The following is a 12,765-nucleotide window of genomic DNA, read 5'->3' as shown; positions in this document are numbered from 1 at the left end:
CTAAGGAGCAAGCGTCTTTTAATTTCATGGCTACAGTCACCGTCTGCGGTGATTTTGGAGCCCAAGAAAGTAAAATCTGTCACTGCTTCCATTTCTTCCCCTTCCATATGCCAGGAAGTGATGGGGCCAGATGCCATGATCTTAGTTTTTTTAATGTTGAGTTTCAAACCAGCTTTTGCACTCTCCTCTTTCACCCTCAACAAGAGGCTCTTTAGATCCTCTTCACTTTCTGCCATTAGGGTGGTATCGTCTGCGTATCGGAGGTTGTTGACACGTTTTCAGCAGGGTCATCACTTCTTTGGTTGTTTCTTGAAGCGCTCCTGTGCTTTTAAGAGTATTATGATAGTTAGAAATTCAACAGTTGGAAGTTGCTGCATTTACAGGCTGCAAAAAGCTGTAAACCTGGAGAATTTCTGCCTGTTGAAGGCAGAGAGGGCTAGGGTGGAAACAACGGCGGCAACTTTACAAGTAAGTGGGTTTCGGAATGTAACGGAAATCTCCGCCTATTACTTCGGATTAGTTATAGCACAATCCTATACATGTCTACTCCAGTAGAGGCTGGTGGCTCCGATATTGGGTGTGTGTGTGTGAATCCGTTCCGGGTTTTAGAACCAGTTAGCACATTGGATAGCTCCTTTAGAGTTCTAACTGAAACCCGGAGAGGATTCACCACCCCACTGACATCGGAGCCACCAGCCTCCACTCAGAAATAAGCCCCATTCAGTTAACTGGGGCTTACTCCCAGGTAAATGGGTATAGGATTGGTGCCTTACTCTTTAAACATCTTCTCTTGTTCACAGGCTGATTAAGGATGAGAGGATTACAATTACATGGAAACGATGGTTTGGATCCCAACTTCCCATAAGCATTACTCTCTCTCTGCTCATGAGACGCTTACCCTGGTGGAAGACGGAGCGGTGATTTCCACCAATTCCCCCTTGACTTGGCAGCCCCCTTTGTCCCTCAAAACTTTGCTTCAGAGGATTGGGGGCCCTCTAGAACATGCTGGGTTGGATGAATCAGAGGTCGGAATTAAGATTGTTGGGAGAATTATCAACAACCTCCGATATGCAGATGATACCACCCTAATGGCAGAAAGCGAAGAGGATCTCAAGAGCCTCTTGTTGAGGGTGAAAGAGGAGAGTGCAAAAGCTGGTTTGAAACTCAACGTTAAAAAAACTAAGATCATGGCATCTGGCCCTATCACTTCCTGGCATATAGAAGGGGAAGAAATGGAAGCAGTGACAGATTTTACTTTCTTGGGCTCCAAGATCACCGCAGACGGTGACTGTAGCCATGAAATTAAAAGACGCTTGCTCCTTAGGAGGAAAGCTATGGCAAACCTAGACAGCATAGTAAGAAGCAGAGACATCACCTTGCCGACAAAGGTCTGTCTAATCAAAGCTATGGTTTTCCCAGTAGTAATGTATGGCTGTGAGAGCTGGACTATAAGGAAGGCTGAGCGCCGAAGAATCGATGCTTTCGAACTGTGGTGCTGGAGAAGACTCTTACGAGTCCCCTGGACTGCAAGGAGGTCAAATCAGTCAATCCTAAAGGAAATCAACCCTGAGTGCTCATTGGAAGGACAGATACTGAAGCTGAAGCTCAAATATTTTGGCCACCTAATGCGAAGAGAAAACTCTCTGGAAAAGACCCTGATGCTGGGAAAGATTGAAGACAAGGGGACGGCAGAGGATGAGATGGCTAGATAGCATCACCAATGCAATGAATATGAACTTGAGCATGCTCCGGGAGAGAGCGCAGGACAGGAAGGCCTGGCGTGCTATGGTCCATGGGGTCACGAAGAGTCGGACACGACTGAACAACAACAACAAGAACATCTTGGGAAGTGGCATGGGGACTGAAAGGCAAATCATTGAAAATTGCCTCCCCTCAATCCACCAACAAGAGCCTCCTCTGGATAAAAGCCTCTTCTACAAACAGAAAGGCAACTGAGGATCCCAGCATGCTTCCAGATGAGTCTTTTATTGTAAATAAAAGGTTGTTTCCAAATGTTGTCCTTTACCATTTCTAACCATCCCCTGTTTTTCCACCACTTCTTCCTTTTTTTCTTCACACAAAAACTCAGTTAAGAAGGGGATGACGGAATAGGTGCACATTCAGGACCGGCCCTACCATTAGACAGAATGAGGCAGTCACCTCAGGCAGCAGATGCTGAGAGGCAGCAGCAAGGTGTTGGAGGAGAGAGTTGTGGGGCATACAGTCTGCCCTGTGCTCCCAGCTGGCTTTTTGTACATGGCTCACCTTGTTCCTTGCCACAGGCAGCAAAATATCTAGGGCCAGCCCTGTGCACAATTCCTTCTGATTGGTGGTGCTGAGACATCCTCCATCTGGAAGCACCCCAAACCAATGTGTTTAGCATGATAGTCCACCTGGTAGCCCAAACCAATGCTTGCTTACTCAGAAGAACATCACACTGTGATCAGTGGGACTTATTCCCAAGGAAGTGTGAGCAAGAGTCCTAAACACATTTATGTGGAATAAGTAGCTGTGAACTCAGCAGGGCTCACATCTGAAGAAATATGCAAAATAATTGGTCTGCTCGCATCAAAAAGCTCAGAATTCTCCAGTAGCCAAACATGCAGAATGGCTTCAGTTTATTTGCCTAAAACCAAAGCTCATAGCAAAACAATACCTTTACATAACTAGTTGTGTGTTTTTTAAGCCCTCGTAAGCTTAGTTACAACCAAACATAAAGACAAAAAAGAAGCACTTCATTAAGTTGTCTGCTCGTAGTTCATAGTCATCATGAAAATGTTACAATTAACCATCCAAACTTTTAATTTTTTTTTTCCTGGAAAAGCAAATAACTCTGACGTAGGACAGCCAGCTATTTTCCTTCTGTCACACCCTGCTTTGCTTAACATCTAGCCTTATGAAGTGGTCTGGCGCACTCAAAAGCTTGCTCGTTATTTTATGACACTTTGGTTGGTTCAATAAAACTATTGCCCCACTATGGGTTTTGGAATATTCATCTAAAAGTGCCATCCTGGGTATCCCGGGGACATAGGCTGGTGCAGATCCCCCTCCCTGCCCCCAGCTCTGACCTCAGGGTGAGGTGGGGAAAGAATCTGAGCAGAGATCCCCACAGCATCCCTCCCAGCCACTGTGGAAAGCTCTGCGGTGGCTACCTTACCCAAGGTCAAAGCTCTGATGTGGGGGAAGGTAGGAAATGGGAGAGTTGTGGGGTGGGGCACCAGAGGACGGGGAGGGGCCATAGATTTGCTAGATCCAACAGCCTTCCACTTTCCACCCAGGTTCCCATCAGGCTTCAGAGGCCCACCTATAAGGAAGCCGCCTTATACTGAGCCGGACCATTGATCCATCTAGTCCAGTATTGTTGTCACTGACAGGCAGCGACTCTTCAGGCAGGATTCTTTCCTAGCCCTACCTGGAGCTTCTGGGGATAGAACCTGGGACCTCCTGCATGCAAAGCAGGTGCTTTAACACTGAGCTATGCGTCCCAGGATTCGTGGACACCTCCAGTCTCAGAGACTTCCCACTGTTAGTCAGCCAGGAAGTCACTAATGTAATCAGGGTCTGTAAAGTTGGTGGAATCATTAATGAAGCCTGACAGAGAAATCTATCACTAGGCACCTTGCACAGAGATCAACCTAAAATATAATGAATTATATCTTCCATTACTTTTTGGCTGCATATGTCTAAGCATACGTCTGCTGTCCAGCTATGCTGTTGATGTGAACTGAAAATACAGTCATGTAAAAGCTTTTCTCCAGGAATGGAATGTAAGATCTTGAAAAGGTTGTTGCTAGTCATGGTCAATCACACTATTGCAATACCACTGTGAACAATGGATGCTTTATGGCAACTATATCCAGTTGAGAATCCTTGCTGCCCAGCGCAACCCTAAGCATATTTACTCTGAAGTAGGTTCCAGTGAGTTCAGTGGAACTCACTCCAGAATAAGGGTACAAAAGATTTACAGCCATAGCTTTGGTCTTTAATCAAACTTCTCACAATCCAGGGCTCTCCTCTAGTTAATGTAATGTACAGTTCATAACGTAGTAACAATGTTTCACATTGTTTAACTCAACAATTTTTTCCTATCTTTGCCACCGTTCACTTTTTAGGGCTTTGGTTCTCACCCGTCTTTTGCAGTTTCAACTAATACACAAGAAGCATTTCATGGATTCTAGCTTTGATGGAGAGAAGCTCGATTTCTGCATGCATAACTGCAGCTGGGGTGGTGCCACTGGTTAAACACAAAAAGAGCTTTGAAAAAGGGCCTTCCCCCTCCCTTCCGCATTTCAACTGTTTAGCAGCAGCCAAGGACTTTTGCCAAATGTCTAGTTCAGTCCTGAATGTGCATGCGTATACTTCCTTGACCGCTCTAATCATTTGACTATTCAGCTCTCAGTGACTCACAGCGTCAATGGCTCAACTGGCTTCACAGAAGAGTACTGTGTTTGAAGTGAGATCAGCCGTTGTGAAGTTTCTTCCCATGTCAATGTATCTGTGATTAATTCTATGCGCACAAGCAAGTTATTGCTTGATGCAACAGTCAATATCTAGTGAACATATAGGTGTGAATCAGGCCTATGTGTCATGCATCTGAGATCAAAATAATGATGCCTCTTAGGGGCTATACCCATAATATGCTGTCTAAAGGGACCTCCATGTCCCACCCCCAATTACAAAGCACACAAATGCCATTATGTGGCTGTGCTGTGTTGCACCAGCAGCAGGTAGCAACCACCAATGTATACTGGTTCTGTGTTTGAGATCAGCCTCCAGTGCAAAGTACTGGTTGTGGCACACTGCTAGAGAGACCAACAATCCTATATATTATGTATAGGGATGGTTTCCTTCCATCACATACAATGGAAATTAAAAAGAAGAAATACATAACACATATATTACATCAAAAGCAATACCATGTTATGCAGTCATGAAGGAGGATACTGGACATTTATGGAGTTGTGTTCTCCCCGCCCCTCCTCCTCCTCCTCCCTCTTCTTCCTAAAAGTGATTTATTTACAACTACACAAGATAAACATGCAGGAGCACTAGCAGGCAAGCATCCAGACATACAATGCTAAAGGTAAACTGCATGCTTTTGGACTCCGCAACATTTTCTCTTCCCAGAGAGCCGCAAAAAATAAAGATGCCTTTCTCCTTTGCTAGCTACACTCCAATTGCCAATATTTCTCTCCAGCTCCACGTCAAGCACATGGCATGTCAGCCACCGGCCATCAATGCTCATTTAACCAAGCATGAGCTAGCCACCAGTACCCATTAAAAAAGCATCTTTAAAGAAGCTTAACAAAAGCCTTGAGAAAAGATCATCTGACTTTCCATAGCCATGGTGTTACAATTCCAAATCATTTTCCTGAACAGATTATAGGCCACTGAAAACATCCAGATTATCAAAAGTGTAACTAATCAGGAGTTCTAATTTAAAATAGTCAGTTACATATAATTATTTTTGATAATTAGGTGTTTTGCATTACCGAAGTGTAACAATGAGGAGACTATATATACATATAACTATCTGTGTGTGTGTCTTTGTGTCTGTGTACATGCACACTTACACAAATATATTGAGAAAATAAAGGAATTATAAAAGACACACACTCCTCCAACAGGCAGGAATCCACAAAATGGTAAAATGTGGTCTAATATGGATGTAAATCAGTACTGACTCCAGGATTTGATTGATGGGTCTCCAGGCAGCCTCAGCAAGACCCCTGAAGGTAGGGCGCACAAACTGAGAATTCTCTCTTGGTGTCTCTGCTCTTATTTAGTGCTCCATACAAAGTGAGAATGGTGGCACTATGGTGACACTATTGGGATGGTGGGCCCTTGCCAGTCTAGAGTGCCCTGGCAAATGCTTGACTACTAACCTGTACCTGGGTTCACACAAGACAACAACCCACACTCAACTAACGCTCAAGACTGAGTATGGGTTGAGTCTGGTTTGTTATTAAATTGTAGGTTATTGTTGAAGCGTGGGTTGTTGTGTTGTGTGAATCCAGCCACGCTAACAAACCATGGTGTGATAACCATGAACAGCCCACAAAGAGAACACATGGTGGGCCGGTTTGCACAATCACTGGAGCGGCGTGTGCCAGCAGCCATTATTAACATGACACATGAACCTGCCACAGGGTGGGCTGTTGCCATGGTTAACAAACCACTGCAACCCCAAAACAGCCCATGGGTTGTTAACCATGGCAACAACCCACCCTTGCCAGGTTCTCACGTTGCAGCTGCCCACCACAGCTTGAATATTCACAACGGCCGCTGGCACACATTGCAACCCACCATGGCTTATTTAAGCCATGGTGGGCTGTGGTGATTGTGCGAACCAGGCCAGTTTGTTGTTAGGTTGTGAATTGTGGGTTGTTCATGGTTAATACACCATGGTTTGTTAGCATGGCTGGGTTCACACAACACGACAACCCACACTTCAACAACAACACACGCTTCAATGACAACCCACACTCAACCTTGAGTATGGGTTGAGTGTGGGTTGTCATGTCATGTGAACCAGGTTTCTGCCTCTGGAACTGTCCCTGGTGTAGACAATGAGAAAGGAAACAAGGGGAAAAAAGAAAAAAGGAACCCTGAAGTTAGACTAAAGATGCTTAGTGTAATACAATTTAAAATGCAAATGCAATTTGTCTCTAGGAAGACTGAAAACAGATGTTAAGATACAGGGAACATTCTTTTACAAATATGGAAATTGTTTGTTAAAAATATACACATCAGATGGGACATTTTCAGTTTCCCTCATTTTAAAATGCCTGTCTGGCAGAGGGTGGACCTGGAAATTAATTTTATTACACGATCCCTAGTCTTCAGCTGTTCACTCGGTGATTTTTATGGTGGGGAAAAATGCTGTGTAATGATGAACAGGAAGTATTTCGAGTCCTCAGTCCACACCCAGAGCTCACATGCTTCCCCTCCCCCACCAGTCCTGCCTCTCCTAACTCACTTTCATTACTAGCACTTCTGTTTGTAGGACAGCTGTGTTACTGGGAAATGCTCCATCAAGGCTGTTATTTTAAGTTCTTTCGGTTGAGTCTCCATTACATAAAAGGCCTAATAACTTTTCTTAAGGCCAGCAACTGCTGGGATTTAGTGGGTGGGGTAAAATACCAGCCACAAGTTCCTTCCTCTTTTCCATCTGCAACTGCTAAAAATTATATATATGTATCACCAAACAAGGAGTATCACCAAACAAGCAAGCCTCCTCCTTTTTCTTATGTGCTGTTGCTCCACATTCCTTTTCTTTTTTTAAAAAAATTGATCATAATCTTGTATATTCCAATCTTATGTGTGTTTATGTGGAAGGAAGCCCAACTATAATAAACAAAGCTTATTCTCAAGAAAGCACAGAGAGGATTGCAGCTTTATGTCCCAATCCTGGACAGATTTACTCAGAAGTAAGCCCCGAGTAAGACGTACTCCCTAGCAAATGCGCTTAGGATTGCAGCTGTAATCAAACTTTTCTCTGATACATAGGTGTGCATGTCTGTATGCACACACACACAAGTTTAAAAAATCCGGCTTAAATTTTGCATATAGCTGTGCACAAATGGTCACTCGAAATTCCGCACCTTATTTGTGGGCAGAGAAATTGCGGGGGGGGGGGGGCACATTTCACCAAATTTCTCCGGTGGGAGGAGAAGTTCTCCAACAGTTTCTCAGAGGGGGGGTTCACCACTGGCTGTGGTTGTAGTACAGCTTCTTTATTTCTTAAGGTTTTTGGTTTTCACACTGCCACTGCAAATGGAACAGCGGCAGCCACTGTGCTGGCAGCCTGGCTACTATTTTTGCATCCTTCACAATGCCCCTTTTGCAGCATTGTTCTGGGGTTGGGCATTGTGTATGTGGGGGAGGCGGGAGGTTGTGGAGGCAGCCACCACAAAAACATGTCAGAGAAAATTTTGCAGAGTGGCCTTCCATTTCTAGGAGGGTAGAAAAAAGAAAAATCTCAGTTTTCTCAGAAAAAATGGAGATGCATAAACAGTTCCCCCATTTTTATTTTGGGTGCTGGTGGTAATGATTGATAGATAGATAGATAGATAGATAGATAGATAGATAGATAGATAGATAGATAGATTTTAAAATTACTGAAAAGCAGCTAAGGGAGGCTCAGGAAGTCAAAAAACTAAACTGAACCCACATCCAAAAACCAGTTTAAGGACACCCCTCCCCCCGCCCATGAACTGAAACTGAACTTGAAGTTAAAATACCCTAATTGACTAAATCCAAAGTGGAACCAATACAGAACCTACACAGAAAAAAAGGGCAGCTGGTTCAGCGTAAGCAGTTCAATAAGCGAAAGTGAGGTGTTTTTTCTGAGAGTGGTAAGAAAGCCCCCCCTCCTTCCAAATTTAGGATATAATCCTTTACACAGGTCCATTAGAATGCAAACCTGGGCATGTGTAGACAGAAAAAAACCCTACAACTCTTAGAGGTATGGCTGGCTGGGGAATCCTGGGAGTTGTAGGACTTTTCTCGGTTGAAACATGCATAGGCTTACACCCTTAAAGTCAGTAGACATCACTTCTGAGTAAACACAGTTTGGGCTGCCCCTGTTAAAATGGCCAGCAAAACAGACTACATTTCCCAAGTAACCATTGGAGAACAAAAGACAAGACAGGAGAGCAGCGATAGGCCTATTGGCCCCATGCCCTCCTTCAGTCCTTGTCACCCATCTCTGCAGTGCCACATGCGCTGGAGGCTAGAGTTCTGCAATGGAGAGCCTTTTTTGCTCATGAAGGTTCCCTGTACCGTTTAGAACTAGGGATGGACGAATCTGTTTTGGTTTCTCTCCGTTTCTCGTTTTTCCAATCTTCTATTCCTTTGGTCCCAAACTTTGAGAATTTTTCCAGTCTTCAGTTTGAACCAAACTGAGTTTTTTAAATGTTCTTCTTTGTCTTCTTTGTTGTTGTTGTCTTCTTCTAATATAATAATAACTTTTTTAAAAAGTTAAATCAGCTATATACAATAAAGTTTATATGTATGTTTTATTTTATTTTATTTGTTTGTTTGTTTATTTATTTATTTCATTTCTATACCGCCTCATAGCCAAAGTTCTCTGGGTGGGCTACAAAGATTAAAAGCCATTAAAAATACAGTATACAAAGTGTAAAAACCAGTTACATGAAAACGTATATACAGCACACACGGAGACAACATATATCTGAAAACAATGTTAAACAATCAACCATAAGACAATCCAGGACCTGATTAAACATTCATCACATGCTGCTGAATGCCTGAGTGAAGACAAAGGTCTTAACCTAGGCCCTGGGCATCTCTACACCAGCCTAAAATCCTGCATTTAAAATGGGGCTTTCTGCTTCTGTTTTAAATGCAGGATCACAACTGATTCCCTTTACACGCGCTTCCTTTCCCCCCTCCCCTTTCCCCCTCCCCTTTCCCCCTCCTTCTCCTTGTATCTGAGTCTTCCATTATCTTTTATTGATCTTGCTCATCTGCTTGCCGCTTTCACTCTTTTCACAGAGGAAACTGAAGTGGAACAAATGGGGTAATTGATAGCTCATTGTCTGCGATTTATTTAAAAACGGAACAAAGGACATTTAGTGTGGGAGACACCCTGGAGGGTCACAGCAGGGTCATGGCATCATGTAAAGAGCCTGCAAACTGAAGGAGTAATCTCAATTACAGGATAAAAGTTCAGTGTGAAGGAGCCTGCTGAAAAGATAACAGTGTTGGTGCCAGGCGGGCCTTGTCAGGGAGATAATTCCAAAATTGGGGGGCCGCTACCAAGAAGGCCCTCTCCCTTGTTGCTGCTGTCCGAGCCTTCCTCGGAGGAGGCTCCTGGAGGAGGGCCTTAGATGTTGAACATAGTGTACTGGTATGTTCATGTCGGGAGAGGTGCTTTGTCAGGTATTGCGATCCTGAACCATGTAGAGCTTTATAGGTTAAAACCAGCACCTTGAATTGGGCTTGGAAACATACAGGCAGCCAGTGCAAATGGGTAAGAGGTGTTCTTATATGTTTGGACCTTCTTGTCCCTGTTATCAAACTGGCTGCCAAATTTTGCATGAGCTGAAGCTCTGAACCATCTTCAAAGGCAGCCCTATGTAGAGTGCATTGCAGTAATCTAACTTGGAGTTTACCAGAGCATAGACAACTGAAGCCAGGTTATTCCTGTCCAGATAGAGGTGTAGCTGGGGCACCAACTGAAGTTGGCAGAAGGCACTCCGTGCCACTGAGGCCACCTGAGCCTCAAGTGACAAAGATGGCTCCAGGAGAACCCCCAAGCTATGAACCTGCGTCTTCAGGGGGAGTACAACCCCATCCAGAACAGGTTGAGCACCCTCCATCCAATCAGAAAAACCACTCATTAACAGCATCTCGGTCTTGTCTGGATTGAATTTCAGTTTATTGGCCCTCATCCAGTCCATTGTCACAGCCAGGCACCAATCTAGCATATCCACAACTTCACCTGATGAAGATGAAAAGAAGTAAAGCTTGCATGTCATCAGCTTACTGATGACAATGCACTCCAAAACTCTTGATGACTGCACTCAGCAGTTTCATGTAGATGTTGAATAACATGGGGGACAAAATTGACCCTTGTGGAATCCCATACTGGAGAATTCACAGGGCTGAGGAATGTTCCCAAGCACCACCTTCTGGAGCCGACCCTCCAAGTAGAAGCGAAACCACTGCAATGCAATACCTCCCACTCCCAACTCAGACAGTCATCCCAGAAGGATACTATGGTCAATGGTATCGAAAGCCACTGAGAAATCAAGGAGAATCAACAAGGTCATACTCCCCTTGTCTCTCTCCCATCATAGGTCATCATACAGGAGTGACCAAGGCTGTTTCTGTAACCAAACCTGGCCTGAACCCCAACTGAAATGGATCCAGATAATTGGTCTCATCCAAGAGCGTCTTGGGCTTGTTTGCAACCACCTGCTCAAGGACCTTGCCCAGGAATGGAATATTTGTCACCAGCGTATAATTATTAAGGTTTTTCAGGTCTAATGATGATTTCTTTAGGAGTGGTCTCACCACCACCTCTTTCAGGTGGCCTGAGACCACTCCCTCTCATAAGAGGCATTAATCACCTCCCTGGCCCAGCCAGCTCTTCCTTCCCTGCCAGTTTTTATAAGCCAAGAGGGGCAAGGATCCAGTATGGAAGTGGTTGCATGAACCTGTCCAAGCACCTTGTCAGCATCCTCAAGCTGTACCAACTGAAACTCATCCAAGAACATGCATGAAAATTTGGACACATGTTTGTGCACATATTTCCTAACATATGCATCTTTGTACGTACTTTTACCTAATATACAAATTGTTGACAGCAATTTTCCCAATACGATACATTTTAATGTTATTTTCGTTAATATTCACTTTTTTGTGTAATGTTTTCCCAAACATATATAGTTTTGTACACATTGTTTGATTGGGGAGCTCCGTTGCAAAAGTTGGATAAGTGCAAATTTTGAAGGATAACTAAAGGCACAATCCTATGTGTGTTTAGACAGAGAAAAGGCCTACAATTCCCAGCACACCCCACTCAGGCCTTTTCTCTGTCTAGACATGCATAGGATTATGCCTTAAGAGAGCAGTCCTACAGCTCCTCAGACAGTGGAGCCATAGGATGTTACAGGTCTTATTTGCGGCCATAGACAGAACTACAACCACAGAGGAGGTGATCCAATCATGGATCTTTCCCCCTCCTTCTAGCCACTGCGGAAAGCCCCACGGCAGTTCTGCTTCTGAGGTCTCTGTTGGCTCCATAAGCCTCTCTGCTCCTGTCCCGGAAGGCAGGAGAGGCCCTTCCAGCTCAAAATGCATTTAGGGAAGAATGGGAGACAATGAAGCCTCTGTCATTCCTCCCACCCTGCAGGGCAGAGCATAAAGAGACGGAAGCCCTCCATGTATCAAGCATCAATCTGGTTGGACTGAGCTCTTAAGTTTCACTTCATATATTGCAGGGGACCTCTTTCAGCAGAATTCTTGGGGGCCACATTCCAGTGGTGGATCGGACCAAAGGCAAAAGAGGATGGGGCCAAAATTGCCACTGTATTTTAGCTTAAAGTTCTTCCTGCCAGTAACTAATCCTTAGAAGAGGTGTTTCAGCCATTTAAAATGGGGGTTGGGTCTGCAAAAGCTGGGAAGCTGGGAAACCACCAAACAGTTGGTGGTCAGGGAAAGGGGAAGGGGCCAAGGGAAGGGGACATGGCCTTCTGGGAAAACCTGGAGCGCCAAATAGTTTTGGCCCACAGTCCTGAGGCTCTTCATCCCGCATTGGTTCAAAAGTGTGAAATGTGGTAAGTTTGCATTAAAATGCAAACCAAAGGAATTTTTACCCCACCATCCCTATTTAGAACTGTAGAAAATCAGAGTTCTCAGTTGCACAGAGAGCTTTATGAGTAGAAAAGGCTCCCCGCTGCAGACATTTAGTCCCCAATATGTGGAGGGGTGTGGGGATGTGTGATGAGGATGCAGAGGCGGAGGTGGGCCTTACGGGCTTATACCTCCCCTCCCCTCACACTACTGTAATTGTGTAGGCAGTGTGAATTTCTGAGTAGTGCTGGTGGTGCAGTTAGGTAATTTTAGACCTTGGACTTAATGGTCTTACCAGGCCATCCTTTAGATGACCATATATATCAGTTCAGTTACGAAGTACACAACTAATATTTCTCCTCTTCTCCCAACCACCGCTATTCCATGCATTGCAACTGCTTTTACATTCCTGACATGTTACAGCAAAAAACAAAACAAAAA

The sequence above is a fragment of the Heloderma suspectum genome, chromosome 2 (genome assembly GCF_057233095.1).
Source record: "Heloderma suspectum isolate Gila_16-S chromosome 2, 16-S_ref, whole genome shotgun sequence".
NCBI lineage: Eukaryota > Metazoa > Chordata > Lepidosauria > Squamata > Helodermatidae > Heloderma > Heloderma suspectum.
Note: the sequence above shows the minus strand (reverse complement) of the source record.